This window comes from Balaenoptera borealis (genome assembly GCF_965194805.1).
Source record: "Balaenoptera borealis genome assembly, chromosome: 5".
NCBI classification, from domain to species: domain Eukaryota; kingdom Metazoa; phylum Chordata; class Mammalia; order Artiodactyla; family Balaenopteridae; genus Balaenoptera; species Balaenoptera borealis.
Window position 1 is genome coordinate 30,225,369 of NC_138862.1, and position 22,773 is coordinate 30,248,141.

The 22,773-nt window shown below is 35.3% G+C and overlaps 1 long non-coding RNA gene across 1 annotated transcript in view; it reads right to left on the reverse strand.

The window, feature by feature from the left end:
- LOC309629024 overlaps window positions 1-22,773 on the reverse strand; it is a 124,245-nt gene that overhangs the window by 96,971 nt on the left and 4,501 nt on the right. The gene's annotated exons all lie outside the window — the stretch shown is intronic.

Sequence of the window (22,773 nt, forward strand, 5' to 3'; positions counted from 1 at the left end):
ATGAAAGCAGGGAGACCAGTCAGGAATCGTATAGAGTAGTGTATTCCAGGATCTCTAAGAAATGTTGTCCAAAGATGAGTAGCTTCAGCATCACCTGAGAACTTGTGAGAAATGCACATTTTCAGCCCAGCCTCCTCCCCCAGACTCACATTCATCTATGGTGTAAACAAAACCTCCCGGGAATTCTGATGCTCACTAAATTTTGAAAAACACTATTTTAATCTATGAATAATGGCTTGAGTGAAATAGTAGCTATAGATATGAAGAAAATTGAATAGATTTGGTGGGGTTTTTTGAAGTGAGGCCAACAATTAATACTGCAATATCAAAATGTTAACCATAACAATGTTCTGATTCCAGTGGATACTCCAAAGTAATTTCATTTAACAGAAAAAAGTCAAAATGATCTGGCATGACTTTATATAATATACATGTATATATGTATCTATTGTATACAATGTATATAAATACTTGCATATGTATTTATGTATATATGTACCTATATAATGTATATTCAAAGGTGTGTGCGCACACACACACACTTTTTTTAAAAAGAAGTCATCTCAATTAATCTATTTGAGTATAAGCCTAAACCAAGCGATTATTTGGCAAGAATGACTGTATTGTGTTGAGATAGACAGGTGTTGAGGCCAACATCAAAATTCTCTTGACATGGTTATATCTGCAGTACTCGATGGTACGTAATCTGTGGTTTCATTTGAGTACTTAATGGGAGCATGCTGACCAATTCATAGGAACTTCTTGGGAAGAGTCATGATCTCTATCTGATCAAGAACACAAATTAAATTAATTTTCATCACAAAACTTGAACTTTGACACTTAACTGCAGCCTCTTATTAACAAATGGTTTATATAAAGTACGTGTCTATAGTGACCTCAGCCTCAAATAAGGGGCTACCTGTTTCTTATGAAAAGTGTCAACTGTGTGATGAATTGGGAGATTGGGATTGACATATATACACTAATATGTATAAAATGGATAACTAATAAGAACCTGCTGTATAAAAAAAAATCAAAAATTCAAAAATAAAATAAAATAAAAGACCCTTGCCTTATTCAAAAAAAAAGAAAAGAAAAGTGACAACTGTACGGTCTCTATAGGAAATGCAGCAGATTCTTAAGAGAGCTAGATAACAGATTGCAGATTGTCAGAGAAGGCATCCTGATGATGAGAGATATGGACGGGGCTTTGAAAGAAATCTGAACTGAAATAGGCTGAAGGAGGACATGACTCGGAGTGAGAATAGCAGTTGTAAAGAGGGGAGGGTTAAGTAGGGTCACGGTGTGATCAGTCAGAGCACACAGCCCATTCTAGACAGAACAACTGTGTTTCTGTAGGGGAGTAATAAAGACAAGACTGGACTGTTAGTCTGAAACTATAGTTTCAAAGGGAGTGCTAGGTGAAGATGTCCTGGGAAGGCTTTAAATTTGTTTCACTGGGGATTTTTCATGATGAAATATTGTACTGAGTACATCATTTGACAGTGACATTTAAGATTGAAATAGAGAGAAATACTGAAGAGTATGTTGGAGACCTCTAGAATAACCCAGGTGTGCTATGATTGCTATGAAAGGAAAACCAAACCATGATAGATGCCAGCTGGTTGCAGTTGAGTAGAAAGAGCAGGCATGGGGAAAGAGTAAACTCTCTGAGGACAGAGGAGATGTCCTGCCCTTTTTTTTATACACTTCACCTAAACCAGCTTTATGTACATAAGAAGTGTTAATAATTAGTCAACATATGGAATTTCAGCTCTAGAATTATCCAAAATTACTATGACCATAAACATTAGTGTTTTTGGATCTAATTGATGGAGTCTACATAACTGTAAAATGTCATGACTTAAATGGCAAAGATATTTCCTCTTTACAAGATAAGAAAAGCTATATTTTTTTAAACACCTTTATTGGAGTATAATTGCTTTACAGCGGTGTGTTAGTTTCTGCTTTATAACAAAGTGAATCAGCTATACATATACATATATCCCCATCTCTCCTCCCTCTTGCGTCTCCCTCCCACCCTCCCTATCCCACCCCTCTAGGAGGTCACAAAACACTGAGCTGATCTCCCTGTGCTATGTGGCTGCTTCCCACTAGCTGTCTATTTTACATTTGGTAGTGTTTATATGTCCATGCCACTCTCTCCCTTCATCCAGCTTATCCTTCCCCTTCCCCGTGTCCTCAAGTCCATTCTCTACAACTGTATCTTTATTCCTGTCCTGCCCTTAGGTTCTTCAGAACTTTTTTTTTTTTTTTAGATTCCATATGTATGTGTTAGCATATGGTATTTGTTTTTCTCTTTCTGACTTACTTCACTCTGTATGACAGTCTCTAGGTCCATCCACCTCACTACAGATAACTCAATTTCGTTTCTTTTTATGGCTGAGTAATATTTCATTGTTTATATGGGCCACATCTTCTTTATCCATTCATCTGTCGATGGATACTTAGGTTGCTTCCATGTCCTGGCTATTGTAAATAGAGCTTCAGTGAACATTGTGGTACATGACTCTTTTTGAATTATGGTTTTCTGCAGGTATATGCCCAATAGTGGGATTGCTGGGTCATATGGTAGTTCTGTTTTTAGTTTTTTAAGGAACCTCCATACTCTTCTTCATAGTGGCTGTATCAATTTACTTTCCCACCAACAGTGCAAGAGGATTCCCTTTTCTCCACACCCTCTCCAGCATTTACTGTTTGTAGATTTTTTGATGATGGCCATTCTGACTGGTGTGAGGTGATACCTCATTGTAGTTTTGATTTGCATTTCTCTAATCATTAGTGATGTTGAGCATCCTTTCGTGTGTTTGTTGGCAATCTGTATATCTTCTTTGGAGAAATGTCTATTTAGGTCTTCTGCCCATTTTTGGATGGGGTTGTTTGTTTTTTTGATATTGAGCTGCATGAGCTGCTTGTAAATTTTGGAGATTAATCCTTTGTCAGTTGCTTCATTTGCAAATATTTTCTCCCATTCTGAAGGTTGTCTTTTCACCTTGTTTATGGTTTCCTTTGCTGTGCAAAAGCTTTGAAGTTTCATTAGGTCCCATTTGTTTATTTTTGGTTTTATTTCCATTTCTCTAGGAGGTGGGTCAAAAAAGGATCTTGCTGTGATTTAAGTCATAGAGTGTTCTGCCAATGTTTTCTTCTAAGAGTTTTATAGTGTCCGGCCTTACATTTAGGTCTTTAATCCATTTTGAGTTTATTTTTGTGTATGGTGTTAGGGAGTGTCCTAATTTCATTCTTTTACATGTAGCTGTCCAGTTTTCCCATCACCACTTATTGAAGAGACTGTCTTTTTTCCATCATATATTCTTGCCTCCTTTATCAAAAATAAGGTAACCATATGTGTGTGGGTTTATCTCCGGGCATTCTATCCTGTTCCATTGATCTATATTTCTGTTTTTGTGCCAGTACCATACTGTCGTGATTACTGTAGCTTTCTAGTATATTCTGAAGTCCAGGAGCCTGATTCCTCTCGCTCTGTTTTTCTTTCTCAAGATTGCTTTGGCTATTCGGGGTCTTTTGTGTTTCCATACAAATTGTGAAATTTTTTGTTCTAGTTCTGTGAAAAATGCCACTGGTAGTTTGATAGGGATTGCACTGAATCTGTAGATTGCTTTGGGTAGTAGAGTCATTTTCACAATGTCGATTCTTCCAATCCAAGAACATGGTTTATCTCTCCATCTCTTTGTATCATCTTTAATTTCTTTCATCAGTGTATTATAGTTTTCTGCATACATGTCTTTTGTCTCCTTAGGTTGGTTTATTCCTAGGTATTTTCATCTTTTTGTTGCAATGGTAAATGGGAGGATTTCCTTAATTACACTTTCAGATTTTTCATCATTAGTGTATAGGAATGCAAGAAATTTCTGTGCATTAATTTTGTATCCTGCAACTTTACCAAATGCATTGATTAGCTCTAGTAGTTTTCTGGTAACATCTTTAGGATTCTCTATGTATAGTATCATGTCATCTGCAAACAGTGACAGTTTTACTTCTTTTCCAATTTGGATTCCTTTTATTTCTTTTTCTTCTCTGATTGCTGTGGCTAAAACTTCCAAAACTATGTTGAATAATAGTGGTGAGAGTGGACAACCTTGTCTTGTTCCTGATATTAGAGGAAATGGTTTCAGTTTTTCACCATTGAGAATGATGTTGGCTGTGGGTTTGTCATATGTGGCCTTTCTTATGTTGAGGTGACTTCCCTTTATGCCTACTTTCTGGAGGGGTTTTTATTGTAAGTGGGTATTGAATTTTGTCGAAAGCTTTTTCTGCATCTGTTGAGATGATCATATGGTTAGAAAATCTATTTTAATATGTCAGTAATTCTCTTTTGTGATGAAAACTTAGCCCTTATGGAGACAGTGGATTTGGGAAATATTTCCACAGCCCTCAAAATCTCTCCTCATTCAGGCAGCTTTGGTTAATGAGATTTTTAAAGGAAGAAATCTACCAATAGCACCTAATTTACATTTCGTTTATGGTCATCTCTTAGTACTGAGTTTCTCTAGGATGATGGCATTTTCAATTCCCTACTCATAGGTATTGCCTATTGTGTTTCCAGAAATTTACTTTGTTATCCACACACACACACCATAGACTTCTCAGAATTTTAAAGGCACTGAATAAATAAAAATATGAAAAGGAAAAAGAAATAAACAAGGAAAGACTAAGAACTGTGCAAACTAAAGATGTCAAAAATCATTAATAAACATATTCACATTCATTGCACAAATACTTACTGATCATTTACTCTGTGCTAGGCAGTGTTCTAGTGCAGAATATACAGCAGAGAACAGAACTAAGTCCGTTCCCTCATGGAGCTCATATTCTTGTATCTTAGAAGTTTTACAAAATAAGCTTCATTGGCTCAGGCTCTTGACTTGGAGAATTCTTTTGCTTTAAGTTCATGCTCAGTTACATTCCTAAGTGAATACAGTAGCCCATTTAACACCTTAGCCTTCAAATCCCAGAAGATGAAAGATATGTTTTTGCACAAAACGTTCAAATGTATTCCTGAAACAAATGGTGTGTGATAAAAAAAGCTCATTTGCAGGTTGTTGCTAATTGTGTCTCTTACATATATTTCGTTTTGTTCAGTGTGAATGAGAGTGGTAAAAAATAATTATATGTTTCAGAGAGGAAAAAATTACTTCCTGGATGCTGTAAAATTTAATGGCTTTTCCTTTTATAATGTTTTATCATTGGCTCCAATGGATTAGGACAGCTTTCATGGCAGAATTGTGAATAATTAAACCTTCACATGTGAAGCACAGTGGGAAGAGATTAGAATCCTATTTAAGGGATAAATAAAAAATGTTAACTAGAGAGGAACAAAAGTGCTGATTACCTCTCTGCAATATTATCATAGTAGTCACTGAAATATCATTATTTTTTTTTCCTAAATGGCTCTGAAAAGTTTGAGACATTCCTTTTTCCTTCTTTATTACGTGGTTAGAAAATGATCTTGGTTAATACATTTCCTTGTTGCCAAAAATAGAAATCATTTTATGAAGGTGCTTTCTAAAACAGTTCTTCATAGCCATGTTTTGGCCAGTTGCTTACGGGTATTATGGTCTACATGTTTGTGTTCCCTCAAAATTCACATGTTGATACCCCTACCCCCAATAAGATGGTCTTAAGAGGTGGGGCTAATGGGAGGTAGTTACGTCCTGAAAGTGGAGTGTCTGTGATGGATTTAGTGTCTTTGTAACAGGAAGAGAGCTAGCTCTCATTCTGCCATGGGAAGATATGAGAAGATGACTGTTTATAAACCAGGAAGGGGACCTTCGTCAGCTACTTGACCATGCTGGCACCTTGATCTTAGATCTCCCAGCCTCCAGAACTGTGAGAAATAAATTTCTTTTGTTACAGCAGCCTGAGCTAAGACAATGTTCAGGTGCCATGGGTTGGCTGCTAAGAACTCACGACTGCCCCCACTTGCCCTTGGCCAGATGGAAGCCCATGGGCTGCACTGGGAGGCTTACAGCTCTCCCTCAGCTCCGGAGGGGAGCAGCCTCGCCCATAGCTTAGCAGTGTGCGATACAAAATGCTGGCCTCCTTACCTCCACGTGAGACTAATTCTGTGATACAGCTTAGGTGCCAGTGCTTCCTGGTGGAATCAGGCATAAGCTAGTCTCCAGCCGAAGGCCATATTTTTGCTTAGCTTCTGTTCCTCTGTCTCATCTCTTCCATGTCCTTCATGCCCCTTCTCCTGGGAGCACCCCCCGACAGATAAAGTGCTGGAACAAGAATTCCTATCTCAGGCTCTGCTCCTGTGGAACCCAACCTAAGATACCATATATTTACACCTGGAATTAAGTTGTCGTGCGAGAAGATTCCACTGCTTCTAGGCCTTTACTGGCTCCTTAAATCTGCAAACACAACTGATCCCTAAAACACCTCACAAACAAAGCAGTTCCCGGGGGTTTCTCATTCCCTTAATTTCCAATTAGCTCTTGAGTCACTTGCTTAACCTTTTTCACTGGGACCTCTGGGGCCAGATTGCAAAATTGACTTCAGCTTATGCTTTTTGGCCCCTTTAGCCACTTACGTTTTCCTTTGAGCTTTCAGCTTTCTTAGCAAGGCCAGGCCTTGTGCTGCTCGGTGTTCTGTTGAAGGTACACCCTGCCCCACAGCCCGGCCTCAACTCTGCAGGGGAATGTAGGGTGGAGGAGGAGGGGGAGGAGGTCAGGTGATGTTTTGCTTTGTTGTGGTAAAGTGTAAGGACATAGAAGACAAGGGGACAGATTTTTCATGATCACTTCAGGGAAAAGCTACAAAATGATGTAAATAAGCTACAGAGAAAATACAGTAGTATCCCAAGGTTGGGAAGCAGCCAGGATCACTCTGAGAATTTGTCAGGGAGATCCCCACTCTTGGAGCATTATGCCGAGGATCTAGGAAGATTAAAAACTGCAGAAGCTCAGCAGAGAGTCAAAGTCACCAAGGGTCATCAGCAGAAGTCTGCACTTGCAGGCAGGATGCTTTGTGGGTGAGAAAAGAGGTGTTTACTATTTCACCAGTTGTTTACCTCCTTACAGCCAAATTATTAAGATTACATCTGCCCTTGTTTTGATTACTTGGGGGAAATTTATTTAGAGAACAAAGATAATAGTATTATCTTTTCTCGCTAAGTAGATAAAAAGCTCTCAAAACTAGTAACTGATTAAAATGAAACTGGGACCAACGTTTTGTGTGCCTACCCATACAGTAAAGTTATTGTCTATTAGCAATCTAGACAACAAGATAAGACTTTTTCTTGTTTTTAATTTGGGGAGGGGCTTGGGGAGGAATCTGCTTCTGCTCTCAGATTATAATAATAACAGTAAATAGTAGCTAATAATTATTATGTATTTACTCTGCATTTAACATATCATATTATCTTATTGAAATCATATAACAAACCTGTGAAATAAATGTTATTTTTTAAAATTTAGAAACAAACCAACTGAAGCACAGAGAGATTAAGTTGACACAGCTAGTAAAAGGTAAAGCCAGGAATAGAACTTGAGAGTTTGCTCAGAAGATGTAGCAAAGACTAGCTAGCTTCTTGAGCATCACTTCTTTCTCTCTTGGTAAGAGAAATTTTAGTTGGAGCTCAGAGTGATTATGTTACTAGGATCTGGCACTCAGAGGTGCTGTGTACAGCTTCTGAGTTTCTCATGAAAGGGAAGGAGCCTGCACTAGCATTCCCACCCACTCCCTGGTGCCTGGAATATGGATAGGGTCATTGTGCTGAAATACTTGTCTGGGACCAAAGGCTAGAAACCATGTATGAGGACAGCAGAGGAGTGAAATAAAAGAAACCCAGTTTCCTGAGAACTGTGGAGCAATATTACTAGCCCGGACTCCCCAAACTTTTAGATAAAAGAAACACAAATGTCTATTTTGCTTGAGCCATATTTTGGGGGGACTCTTGTTTAAGCAGTCTAGCTTATATGTTAATTAATTCAGAGAAGCAGCAGAATATGTTGGAAGAAGCATTGAACTGGGCATCAGGAGACCAGAAAGCTGGAAAATTGTGCTAAGGCTAAAAGTATGATAGTAGACAAATTTTGGAATTACGAGTAAAATGAGTGAGTTAGAATACACATAACATAAAGGCCCTTCTCATGGCAAAGTGCTATAAAAATAACTTTAAAGATGAATAAAAACAGACAATATCATTTAATTAGTTTGGGAAACTTTAATGAATTACATGGCTTCTATATCTGGATAAGTATGAGACTAATATCCTTTGAAAACTGCTTAAACAAAATTGATTCTGTTTCTACAAAATTGATTTATGAATAGTTTCAAATTTCTTTAGATGATCACCATTGAAATTAAATGTACTATGTAAATATTGTCACTCACATGATAAAGCATCTTCTTGAAAAGCTCTTAATTTTAAATTTGCTCTTGTAAACTTGAAAAACAATCCATCACTAGGATATTTTTAATATGTATCTATCATATCACTGTGCATATTCTAAAACTTACATAATATTTTCTATACTGAAAAAATCAACATTGATAAGTCTTCAAATATGTTGACTGAGTGTGAAGGTTCACCAGAGCATAAACCCCAAGGTCAGGGTCCAATATCTGTTTCAGTCACTTTTGTATCCTGTATGTGCCCCAGCAAGCTTGGAATGTTGTAAAAATTCCTCATGTATTTGTTGAGTGAGTGAATGAATGAATGTAACTGCTGCACTGTGATAGATGATTAACTTCAGCTGTTGATGAAACCCACCCACAGTGAAAGTTCCTTGGGAAAATGATCCTAAAATATAGTACTTATCTCATTAAAAAAGTTTCCATTTAGTCATACAATAATTAATTCATTTAAAAATGATTTTGGCTTATTTTTTATAACCACCAAGCTTTAATCTTAATATTCTGTTCTCATCTTCTTGCGTCATTTTGGAGTGAAAATTTTCTTCTATACTGAAAAGGCTCAGGAATTCATGCTGAATCCTTCATCTGCCCAATTTATTGAATTTTCTAAATTATTCTCTTTTCTTTAGTCATCCATCAGAGTAAGAAGTCCAACTACTTATTTTGCTCTGCTGAATTATGCTTGCTCCCTACAACTCACAGATAAGTCAGACTTCAACACTCTGCTACTACTGTTGACTCATCTCCATCCTATCAGCCATGCTAAATTCTTATGTTCTAGAAAGTTTTCCCTCTTTCTAAAAGAAGTGGAGAAGTAGGATAGTTTCAAGAGATTTTAATACCCATATTAAGAAGGGAACTTAATTTTATGAAAGGTACATGTAAATGCTTTTTATTTTCCATGTGTGTTGTGCATTGTATAAGTATATGTCAACAACATGAGATGACCAATTGAAAAAACAAAAAAATCTACTGTGTGGCATGTGTATTTTATTAGTGGAAAACTTTTTTCCAAACCAGAAAAACAAATTTTTAAATGTTCAGGAAATGGTGAAATTGGCTCCTACTTCCTGTATATCAGCTCACAAAAGTAACTCTTTCAACAGCTGTGAAGCAGTAAATGAAATATTGACTGCATTACTTGTCATTTAATTTACAATGATTCCAGTGCTTTTCAAGTGCTAGGCAAGGCACAGGGTATAATTCAATTGTATCCTTTCTTGTAATTTGAAGACACAAAACAACAAGTCACAAGTTAACTGGACCACAGAAAGGTTAATGCAGGTTTTGAAAACTAATCAGTAAATAAATTTCATGGCATGGCCAATTAGTTACTCAGCATTTTTCCCCCTTACCAGTTTTTTTCCTACATTTTACTTAAAATCAGTATTAAATGTTTCATGCGTGTTTATTCCATTTTGGTTTATAGCTCTTGCATAACAAGACACGTTGTACTTGTTAACGAGTTTGTGCACTTCACCAGTAAAAAGTTATGTTTAGGGAGAGTTTACTTTAGTATTATTCCCTGGAAGCTTTGACAAATTCTAGTTCTATTCCCTGCTGTACATATTATTTCCCACCAATTAAGAAAGGTTTATTTTGAGTAAAAAATTGGGGGTTGCTAAACTCTAGACTAGGGCATCTATTTCTCTAATCAGTCTTAATTAACTGCTATGTGGAAGTTCTGATGGCTCCTATATTAGCTCTATTTCTTTTTACAGAGATGAAGTATATAACTTTTTTAGAGTTGAAGTGATTTCTCAGCCAAATTCCTAATTTTGTTTTACTGTAATTTGAACTTTTCCAGTTAGGAGGATAGGATGAGTTTGATGGTCCTGGAAATTCTTATATTCCATCTTAGATGTAAATCAGCAGGCCTGGAACAAGACTGTGATGCTCAAGGGTTGCCTGAAGCATGGTCAAAAGAAAGTGGTTTTACACTATTAGAGAGAGGCTATCAGATGCATCAAATTCCAATTTCTGATGCGTTATCATGTCAGTTATTTTATATATATACATATATATAATATTATATATATAAATATTCCTGTATATTGCTAGACATCCAGTGGCTCAAGACAACCCAGAATCATTCTTTCCCCTTCCTCTTTTTAAATGTGAATATCGGTTTTACTGCCACATTTTGTTAGTGTTAACAATAAAATCTATTGAGAGTGAGTGCTTCCACTTCACTCTGTCTTCATGGCCACTGCTCCAATCAAAGCCACCATGTCTTCTTCCCAGGACAATTCCCGTAGTCTCTTAATTGATCTCCCCACATACATTCTTCACCTTCTAAAGTTTATTCTCCACCCAATTGTTATGGAAATTCTCCACCCTTTGTCCAGATTTCCTGCTATTCCAGTCCATCTCCCACAACTGTGCAACTGTCCTATCTGTGTATATATTTGGTTCCTTAAGTAAAACCGGGTTTTTTGTTGTTGGTGGTGTTATTGTTTGCAAATCTCAGGACCTCCACCCATGCTGATTCATTGGCTCTAATGCTCTTTCCTCCAGTCTTGACGTACCTGACTCTTAGCCAATCTTCAAATCTTATCTTAAATTTTACTTCCTTAGGGAGTTCTTCCCAGACTCCCACAATATAACAGGATCTTCCAATCATTCTTTTTCCTATTTTGTTTTGGATTGCTTTTCATGGCATTGAAAAGTTTTTGTCATCATGTGTGCATGCATTTATTTGTTGCCCTTTGGAAAGCCTATCATTCCACCAATCTCTGAGCTCCATGAAAGCATGGACCATGTGTCTGCAATTCATCTCACCCAGGGACAAGTACAAATATGTCTTCAATTTTCTAAATGTAAGTTTTCTAAAATGATTGATTTTTTAATATATAAATATATTTGGTTTTTTTGAGACTAAAGGGATTTGAAATTGGTATGAAAACTGGAAATTCTTTGAAATAATTGGTAATCTATATATGCACATCTTTTCCTTATTTTATAATTAATTAATAATTATACTTAAGCTCTGTTAAACGTCCCAAAATATTACCAGACACCTTTTTAATAAAACAAAGTTAAATGATTAGAACTTATTGCAGTTAGAGAGAACACCATTGTGATAGAGGCCTAGCAGTGCCTCAGAAGTGGGAAGGCAAAACTGATATTTACACAGTTTGTGGGTCTTGACTTCAGTGGTTTAAGGTGAGTTTTTCAAGGCAGGCAACTGATTGGGAATGGAAAGTTTATGACCTAACAGTGTGGTATTGGTGGGCAAAGCAGAGTTTTTGAAGAGAGAATTTTAATACTTAAATTGTTTGTGATAACTGAACTGTTTACTCAGGTGAGCAGAATGCTATCTTTGATAAATGAATCTGCAGGAATTGGCTAAAGCAAAGAATAAAGTTATTTATTATTTTACAATCTTACCTTTTCTCAGGCAAAAATTTCCTGGTATAAGCAACAAAGTCATGTTGACACAGGTGGCTTCAATTATTAGTGCTGGTCACCACATCACATTTAGTGAAGGTGGTCACAGTTCTTCTACAGAAAAATAATACTATACTGCAGAAAATTATTGTACTATATCTTTCGCAGTAGAGACAAAAAGGAAACAATAGTCCCAAAATATATTTGACTAACAGGAAAGTAGAATGAGAAAGAGAGGATATTTGATAAAACAGGCTTTCTAATTTAGGCCACTATTTCTCAAAGGATGGTTTGAAGAATATTGCTTCTAAGGGAAGCTTCAGGATATTACACTAAAGTCCATCTTCAAATACACTGGAAAACAATGAGTTAAATAACATTAGGTTATTTAACTCCTTGCTCCCTTCTCTGAAAGGCATCTTGGATCCTTTAATATGTTAAGGTAGTTGTGAGTTTCCAACAGTGGGATGACACAAAGAAAATTTGCCATGTGTATTTAACCAAGGTGCTCTTACATTGGGGAGGGTCCCCTGGGAGCAATGAATAATGGAGTTCACTTAAAGAAATGGTGTTATACATTAACAGAATTATATAATACTAAGAAATTATACAGTTATACTTGTTTTTACCTTCAAAATCATGTGTGAATAAAAAATCTATTACTAGAAATATTTGAAATTGCATATCAGGACATATCTTACAAAGATTACTTGGTGAATTTGGGGGGAACAAATAGAATACCTACTTGTGAATAGTCTTCTCATTTTACATCTTTATTTTACACTGAAATTAGATTTGTATAAACTTGATTCTTTTTCATTGTAGACCAAAGATCATATTGTGATTGAAAATTTCATATATGTCATATTTTCAGGGACATTTCAGGAGTTAGTAACTAGTTTTGCCTACAGAAGAAGTTGTATTTTCCATATTTCCATAACATTCACCATGGAAGCAGTCTGACATGTTCTAACTCTGCTGTTTCTAAAGAGTCTGGCCTTGGGCAAGTAATGCCCCTGTACTTTAGATTACTCATGGGTGAAATGAATGATAGCGACATGCTCTGAGAATAAAACAAGGTAACAAATCTGGTAATGCCCTTGAAACAATGCTTTGATAGTTGTAAGTTACTTTGATCCTTGTTACTAAAAGCAGAGAAAGGTTTAAAAAGTTTACTTTTTAACTTCTCCCCATTTTCTCCATTGAGTTTTGATATTATTTTCATAATTTAATCATATCCCATGGGTCAAAGTCTGTGATATTTCAAAACACCATAATGTATGTTATTTTCAAACCTTTAGTCCAAGGGGTAAAAAACAAACATAAATTTTTATTCCAGTAATTCACTTGGATTATCAGAGCTTTTTAAAATTGAAGAAACTATAAATGTAGTTGGATACTTACGCTTCTATCCAACTGCAGCTTCAGCCTTTAGAACATATTCTTTACTGGCTGATTGTAGCTGACCACGATATGATGACTGAAGAAAAGAGTTCTTATCAGTGGCACCCGTCCTACCCCCCACAGCATTTTGATTAAGTTGCTGGGGTCTAAACACCATCTATAATTGTATTCTCGTAACTGAAGATAGATGACCAAATTTGTCATCAGGCCAAAAGAGTTATTAACTGGTATAGTGCTCATAATTTCCAAAGTGACATTAAAAATATCTACCTCCAGATAGTTGAGGGAGGGCGTGAACAAGACATGAAATGGAAGAGGCAAGTGCCAGGCAAGAGATGAGGTAGCTTCCTTTGCCAGTGAACAGCTGTAGATCTAGGCAAGAAGGGGGAAAAGAAAGCACATTCATGCCCTGGATGAAATTAATATAAATCTACAGCTATACCCAGATGGTGTGATTTCACAACTTTCATTTTATAACACTTGGTTTGGTGGTAAAATGGTCAATTTCTGTACCAGATCATACTTGTAAATTCTCTAGCAAAGTGTCATATTTTTCATGTAAATACTTCCAAAGCAAAACTTATTTATAGCATCAACTATAGGAAAGAAGTCATGAGCAACCTCTTTTGGAGTCACTTATGTAACTGTTTTGTGTAAGAACTGCAAAAGAAAAAGAAATTAAAAGAAACCGTCAAAGAAACAGTCAAAGATGTGGATAAGAAACATTCAGTTAAGATGATTGAGTTAGTTTGAAGCTAGAATAACATCTTCAGTGGATGCTTTAAAAACTTGATGAGTTTATAATGTGATGCTTTAATAATGTTGCTAGTTGCAGTTCTTCATTCATCAAGCAAATGTTTACTGGGAGTTATCTATATGGCAGGGACCATTATATAGACTCTGGTGAAATTATAGTGAACATCATGAAGATTATGTTTTGTATGGAAGACAGAAAAAGAACAATTATAAAACAATGGCGAGGTATTGATAATGAGAAGCAAATTATGGAGATTGAGAGAGCCTGAGGACTGGAGCTTATGGTGCTTCTATATAAGGTGATGAAAAGTCACCAAACTGAGCAGAAACTTGAAGTAAGCAAATGAGTAAATCATAAGCTATAGGCTGTGTTTCAATATGAAAATGAATCATTGGAAAATGGACATGTCCAGTTGAGATAACCTGTCTCCATCACTTTTCGTGTAGTAAATACGCATGGTGCTGGGCATACCGGAATTATGCAGATTGATTTTGACTAACCTAAGCCTAACTCTGGAACAAAAGGTGGCTTCATTTCCAGCTTATGACCCAAACTATTGGATGCTACTTGATGAAAGAAGGATGAATGGATCTAGGGAGATCATCACCAATGTCCCTTTAAATGATTAAGGTGGTTTTAATATAGTGTCAATATGCATATTTCATTAATCAATAATATTTGTATCACTAATAAATGTGTTAGTTGTATCAGTCAGGATTCTCTAGAGAAATACAATCAATAGGAGGTATCAGTATATCTATATCAATATCTATCTATCTATCTATCTAGTGAAAGGAGAGATTTATTTTAAGGAATTCATTCACAGGATTAAGGGGGCTGGCAAGTTTGAAATCTGTAGGGTAGACCTGAAGGCTGGAAACTCAGGAAAAAGTTATGTTGTATTCTTGAGGTATAATTCCTTCTTCTGCAGGAAATCTGTTCTTGTTCTTAAGGCCGTCAAATGATTGAATGAGACTCACCCACATTATGGAGGGTGATCTGCTTTACTTGCAGTCAGCTGACTGTAAATGTTAACCACATCTACAAAATAGCTTCACAGAAACACTTAAATCAATGTTTGATTAAGTACTTGGGTACTACAGCCTCACTAAGTTAACATGTAAGACTAATTACAGTATTTTAAAGAGATCAGTCTTTACCGAACACAGGTGTTTTAATTAGAAATTTATAAGAATTGTAGCTATGTTCATGCACATAATGTGGTTAAACACAGTGTAATGAATATCTAAGATGAAAAAAGCTAGTTGCCATACTTTATAGCCAATAAGAGGAGAAAGAAAAGATTCTGACAAGTCTTTGTTGCCCTTGTTACAGAAACAGGTTAAGTATTAGCAGACATGAGCATCAATATTGTATGATATGTATTTTAATTTACATGTAGAAAAATGAAGGTGGGATGGCTTATCCATTCTAATAATTTAGTAATCTCTCTCAGTGTAAAATGCCACAAAATTCACTTTGGGTAGGAAATAGTTTGGATAGATTTCTAGTAAGTTACATGCTTGACTCTCAGGAGAACACTTATCTTGAGAGGAGAAAAATGGCGAGGAGTCAACAGATTCCTAGAAACCATAAGACAAGTGATCAATAGCAAAGCAGCATACTCTCAGAAGTAATGTGATATGCTATGATAGTCAATATATAAATCATTAATAGCGATCTATAGCTGTCTGTAAAATAAATTGGTAATTATAACAGTATTTCCAAAAAATTCATCTTTAGTACAGTAATTTTACTTTCTCAGATCCATCTCTGCTTTTTTTTTTTTTTAACCTCAGTTACCAGTCTGTGGATAGAGTGACATGAATCTGAAAAGCAAGAGCTGATAGGTCATTTGCTTTAATATTTATAAATGTAAAAATAAAGTAGGCATGTAGTTTCTATTAATTTCTTATAAAATGTTATAGTTGAGTGACTATGGGGAACACCAAATCCATAGATAAGAGTCTTAATTGTCACTGAATAATGTATTAAGAGGATGGGCAGCAAAAAAATATTTGATTTCTTCTTCATATGACTAATAAGCTATGCCAGTAACTTTTTGCTCAGATTTTTATTTTAGTGATGTGCTGAATTTTTCCAGTATGTAAATTCAGAGTAAGTCAGAGAGCTAGGGAATCAGCTTCCCTGATAGTTGCCTAGAGGAGTGAAATAATCAGATTTGCAATTTATAAATGCATTGTAAATGATACATTGGAGGGACTGTAAGTCTAGAGTCAGAGATGTCTGCAAGGAGGCTATTTCAACACAGGAGGTGAGAATTTGGAGGGGAGAGTATAAAGAAAAGAAATCGAGAATTTTAAAAAAAAAGCTGGCAGGATCCTTGCGATGATGTAACTATTCATTATCCTTACTGCGATGGGAAATATTCAAACCCATGTGATAAAATTGTACAGACCTAAATACACACACACACACACACATACACACACACAAGCAGAACAGGTAAAACTGAGGAAACATGAATAAGATTCATGGATTGTATCAAAGCTAATCAATATCCTGGTTGTGATATTATACTATAATTTTGTAGATTGTTACATTGGGAGCAACTGGGTAAATATTCACAGGATCTCTCTGTATTATTTCTTACAACTGCCTGTGAATCTGCAATTGTCTCACTGAAGATTTCAATGAAAAGAATAGGCAGGACTTGGTAATTGATGAGCTGTAGGGACAGCAGAGATGAAAAATTCTACACTGTCACATTGGACAAATGGTGACGATGTCATTCACTGGGATAAAAAGACAAGGAGAAGAAAGATTTGAGGAGAGTTTTTGGTGCCTTTGGGAACCATTCACTGGGTAGGTAAGTAATAAATAGGCATAGAGCTAAAGTAAGACTATTGACCTGGTGATATAGTTTACTGTCATCAGAAAAAGTTAGTAGTGTTTGCAGACGAGAGAATGCTTAAGATTATCTGCTACTAATAAGTCTAATATTTTAGGGTTCCAGCCCTATCTGGTAAAGAATGAAAGTACAGTCCATGAAAACTCACAAAGGTCAGAAATGGCATAAAGTATTTCCTTAATATTCTCACTGAATCACCCATTAGTCCATAGTGAAATTACCTCTGGGGATGACATTTGCTGTCTTCTCCACCCAAGACCCTCTTAAGATGAGTTCCTCCCACAAAACTGAATTCTCAGGGACCAGGTTCCAAAATTGAGGAGTTCTAAGCATTGATTGTGAATTTCTGAATTCTAAACATTTCTCTATAGCTACTATTTTGCAATATCAAAAAAAATTGAATTTTTAAAGACCCAAGATGCATGTGGGCTTGAAAATGTATTATAATAGTGGGAAAAGGTTTATAGATTTAAATTCAAGTGTTCAATTAAAAATTGTAGAGAATACTATTTAACTCTTTTCCCCAATTAGTCAGCTGTTTAAAGACATCTGTTGTATAGTAAATCCTCATGCAATTAAAAGCAACATCTGGAATAATAGAATTAATCACTTTCCCATGTTATTGACATTTAGGTTCAGATCAACAGCAGGAAAATGAGTCTATAGTAGATCTTATAAAACAAAGGCTTCTGGGGTGTGGGAGAGAGAAAAACGTGTTTGAAAGAACTGGTTTATTTTATATGTATGTCTGTGCCATTGGAAAGCAGACTAAAATGTTTCCTCAAATCTCAACTCTTGAAATATTTTACTGACCCTCATGATAGTTTTCTGGAAAAGAACATATTCTATATTTTTCTCATTATCTGTTGATCTGTTGGATGAGAGAGACTCAAAATTGTACCCTTTCATTTTTCTTTGTCTTAACATACAGCTTTAACAAAAGTTGTTTCTTATTCTTTTTTCTTAAGGTTCTTACTCAAATGAAAGACTTTTTTTTCCTTCAGTGTAAAACTTCTTACAATTTATGATAAGTATCTTTGTGAGATATTAGTATGATTTTGACTTGGATCAATTTTAATATTCTTTTAAGCTGCATATTTGATATGTTAACATTAATGCTTATTTTAGGTTCTTCTTTATTTTTTATCATCACTAATCCTCAAAAAGCAATACATTTTTATCCAACTTTATATTAAAAGGTAACTATTTTAAGGAAGTTTCAGTTTTAAAAGCAAAGTAACCTTGTATTTTTATATTTTTTATCAATTTCAATGTGAAATTTACTCTACCAAAAATTGTTTAAGCTTTCAACTAACTTGTAATATGTTATAAAAGTTGCTTTAACTAAAGAAAATGTTTCATTAAAAATTACAAATGTGAAATATAGTGATTTGTGGTTATTCATGATGTTATTTGAAAAATACCCTTTTTTCATGGTTCTATTGTTATTGTATTAATTTTGCTTTGCTCATTGACCGTTGCTTCATCTCCTTTTAAAAAATATTTTCAGATATTTTTTCCAAAATTTGTAGCCTACTCTAGCTCTGCTGTTTGTTTACTCTCTTCCTCGCCATAGATATTTCTCAATACATTACAGTCTCTAATTATTATTATTATTATTTTTTACTTTTCTAAACATCTCTACTTAATCTGGATGACCTACTTTGATTTCTTTCTCCATTACCTTTTACTGCTAATAAATCCTTGATTTTAATTGAATGTAAGGTATAATGCAGGCTTGGAATTTTAAGTGATGACCGATGGTTTCTTTAGTTTTTTGCGGAGGGTCATCACATTTTATCAGCTTTTCTTCTTTCCTAATGATCAGCATCCAGTTAAGGGGGCTGGAACCATCCTTTCAGGCACATTTACCCATCTGTCAACTAAGATTGAACACTATTTTTGTAAAAGTTGAATGGTTATTATGATTGTATTCTCAGGCAGGGTATCCTAATCTCATTGTCTTTTGTTTTCTGGGGAGGTTGGTATTTTCCTTTTTGAAATTTTTCTTTTTTTTTTTCCTTTCAGGAAAAATAGAAGGGAGAGAGTGTCATAAAATCCAATAAAATAACATGGGTCAGAAACTATAATGAATTAATTCTAATCTCCACCTCTTCATCAATGTGATAGTCATTAATCATGTATTTAATTCCATACACTTAGTTCCTTGTGTGTGAAGTGTAAAGTTTATTCATTGTGTGCTCTGAGGCAGACACAGTGCTAAAGAAATAAGATGAGTACCAGTTTCTGAAAGCTCACAGATACTTATGCAAGGATTTTGACTTTATTTGTTTGAGAGTCAGTTCTGCATAGGGGTCTCATGCTTCTGCACATCTTCTGCACTGATGGCTTTTGTTCTGGACTGTGTTTCCCACATATTGAACAGCCTTGGAAGTTAGCAGTGGTGTCTCTCTGCTGAGCAGAGGACAGATTTGTTTACTGCTCAATGTAATAAAGTTAATGTCTCTCTCTGAGACAAATGTTGGGCAGGTTTGCTTTCAGTATCTTATAAAAGATGGGCAGACTTGCGATTGCCAAGGGGGAGGGAGGTGGGAGAAGTTTGGATTGGGAGTTTGGGACTAGCAGATGCAAGCTATTATATATAGGATGGATAAACAACAAGATTCCGTTGCATAGCACAGGGGACTGTATTCACTATCCTGTAATAAACCATAATGGAAAATAATTTTTAAAAAAGATGGGCGTTTCCAAAGCTTGGGGTTCCTTAGCTGTGATACAAACCCACTGTGTGCACAGCATCAACCTGGGCACACATCCCCATTTCCAACCCCATGGGACTTAGGAAACAAGGAGAACCCACATGAATGGGAAGCTCATGCTGCCTGCTAAACCATAAGTAGTAAAGTCCTTTGTTTCTGACCAAGGAGTCTTGTGTCTGCTGTCAGCATCTGTGAGTCAATGTCACCCTAACTTGATAGCTTACAAGCAGAGTAAAATCTAGACCTTTCACAGTTCTTGACAATCTGGTATAAAATGGTGGGCAACAGGGATCTTTAATGAAGGAAATAAATAATAAAATTATTCTAGATCCCTAAAAATGTTCAGAACTAGAAAACATATTTGGCAGTTTCCTGTATTTAGTCAAAACCATAGAATCACTCTGCAGGAAAGGGTGATGGTGGTCCAGATGAAGGCCGGGGATAAGTACATGTGGAACACCAATGCTGGCGAATTAGATGCACATGCCTTGGGGGAGGGGAGAATATATACAGTAATTTTAATAGAGCCAAAAAGTGAGTGTAAACTCCAGTTTCTACAAATTACATAGCACTGATGCTATTTGGCATGAGAGGTGGTGATCATGGAAGTAGAATAGAAAATAGTAAAGAATGACATTCTGGAAGTCAAAAGAGGAAAGAGTCTCTAGAATGATCCTGAGGTGAGAGTACTAAAATCCACAGAGGTCAAATTGGAGAAAGACTAAGAAGAGGCCTTTGCTTTGATTAATAGGAGAAAATTAGAAATGTTTCAAGAACAATTTCAGTTGAGAGGTGATAGTAGAAGCTGAATGGAATGGACTAAAGAATAAATGGCATCAAAGAATACTTATTTTAAAAGATAAAATCATGCCTCATGCAAATATAAAACAGACACATACCAAAGCTTTTATTTAATTCATTAATTGATGAAAGAGCCAGTAAGAAGGCATAACTAGTTCAAAGGTGGTTTCAAAGAACCACACAAGAATGCTGAAATGAATTTACAGATATATGCAAAACTGGTAAATAGTCACAGAACAATAATCAACCATGTATCCACTAGGTACAACTTGCATTTCTGCTAGTATTTACAACTTACAGTTACAAAATAGTTCAAAAACAGTGAAAGGCAGAGGTAAACCTGAAGAATCCACTAGAAAGAACCTCTAGCAATTTTTTTTTCATTTCCTAGTTTTTTTCATAATTTTTCTTATGATAGGATATAAGGAAAAGCTGAAAGTGAATACAGAAAAAAGATGTAGGGCATTGAGACTAATTTTGCAATGCATTATACTAGAAAAGATACTGAAATGGGATCAGGAAATGAACAGCTAAATAATTCTATAATCTTGATATTTAATTCAACTTTCAATCTGAATTTCTTATCAACAACAAAAGGAGTTTGGATCCCAGCTTAGTTGTGCTCAAACTTCTCTTTTAACACAGTGTTTTTTTTAACTGCAAATAAAAGCTTCCTATGAATTCTGACATAGAATAGAGCGCTATTCTGTTTGAAGTGATGCAAAAGAGTCTAGAGTACCTTTCCTTGATCTTCTTTACCTGTAAAGCTCTGAGATATTTTTCAGGAACAAATATAAATTTCTTATACAATTTTAAGGGTGGTGCAAATTTCTGTTTTTTATCAGATCACACCACATATGGTTTTTCCTAAACTATACTTGCTTATATAATTTGAAGTGAGTTTCAAAATTGGATTTATTATTTTGTTGTATAACCTGCCTCATGATCATATGCAACAAGTTAACTTTAATATATAAAAGGATTAAATATAATTTAAAATTTAATTAATTGTACCTAATTTAAAATTAAAGTAGATTTTTTAATGATAGCCATTCTCACTGGTATGAGGTGATACCTCACTGTAGTTTTGATTTGCATTTCTCATTTAAAAATCTACAGGCAATAAATGCTGGAGAGGGTGTGGAGAAAAGGGAACCCGCTTGCACTGTTGGTGGGAATGTAAATTGATACAGCCACTCTGGAGAACAGTATGGAGGTTCCTTAAAAATCTAAAAAATAGAACCATCATATGACCCAGCAATCCCACTACTGGGCATATACCCAGAGAAAACTGTAATTCAGAAAGACACATGCACCCCAGTGTTCATTGCAACACCATTTACAATAGCCAGGACATGGAAGCAACCTAAATGTCCATCAGCAGAGGAATGGATAAAGAAGATGTGCTACATATATACAGTGGACTATTACTCAGCCATAAAAAGGAATGAAATTGGGTCATTTGTAGAGACATGGATGGACCTAGAGACTGTCATACAGAGTGAAGTAAGTCAGAAAGAGAAAAACAAATATCTTATATTAATGCATATGTGTGGAATCTAGAAAAATGGTACAGATGATCTTGTTTGCAAAACCGAAATAGAGACACAGATGTAGAGAACAAACGTATGGATACCAAGGGGGAAAAGTTGGGGAGTGGTGGGATGAATTGGGAGTTTGGGATTGACAAATATACAGTATTGATACATGTATAAAATAGGTAACTAATGAGAACCTACTGTATAGCTCAGAGAACTCTACTCAGTGCTCTGTGGTGGCCTAAATGGGAAGGAAATCCAAAAAAGAGGGGATATATGTATACGTATAGCTGATTCACTTTGCTGTACAGTAGAAACTAATACAACATTGTAAAGCATTTATACTCCAATAAAATTTAATAAAAAAATAAAATTAAAGTAGCAAAAATATTTTAACATGAAACAATATAAAATTAAAATGAACCTAAAAGTATTTTAATTGTTCTGTTTGTCTTTATATTAAATAAGTTCTCATCTCATAGTAGAAAAAAATATTATGTGTGTATTTTTTTCAGTTGGTTGTATGTATTAGAATATATTTTTCGTGTATGGTTAAATTGATATATTCTATTGAATAATGCAGTCTTTGGTATACTGTTTAGTTTATATTTTGTAGATGTGATAGGTAGTAGTTGAGAAAGACCATTATAGAATTGGTAAGGGAGAAGGTGTGACAATATTTTATAGGAAAGGTAGTTTTCTTTTGGATCCATTTTAACTACTATTATTGGAGGAAATATATAACATGACTCTTTGAAATCTAAAGATAATTTTAGAAATTATTTTTATTCAGCTGGCTTTTTATGCAGCACAAACCTGTTGTCACATTTAGAAGCCTGTCATGTGGGAGGGGAATCTTCATCTCCTTTTAATCATCAGACCTGTGGC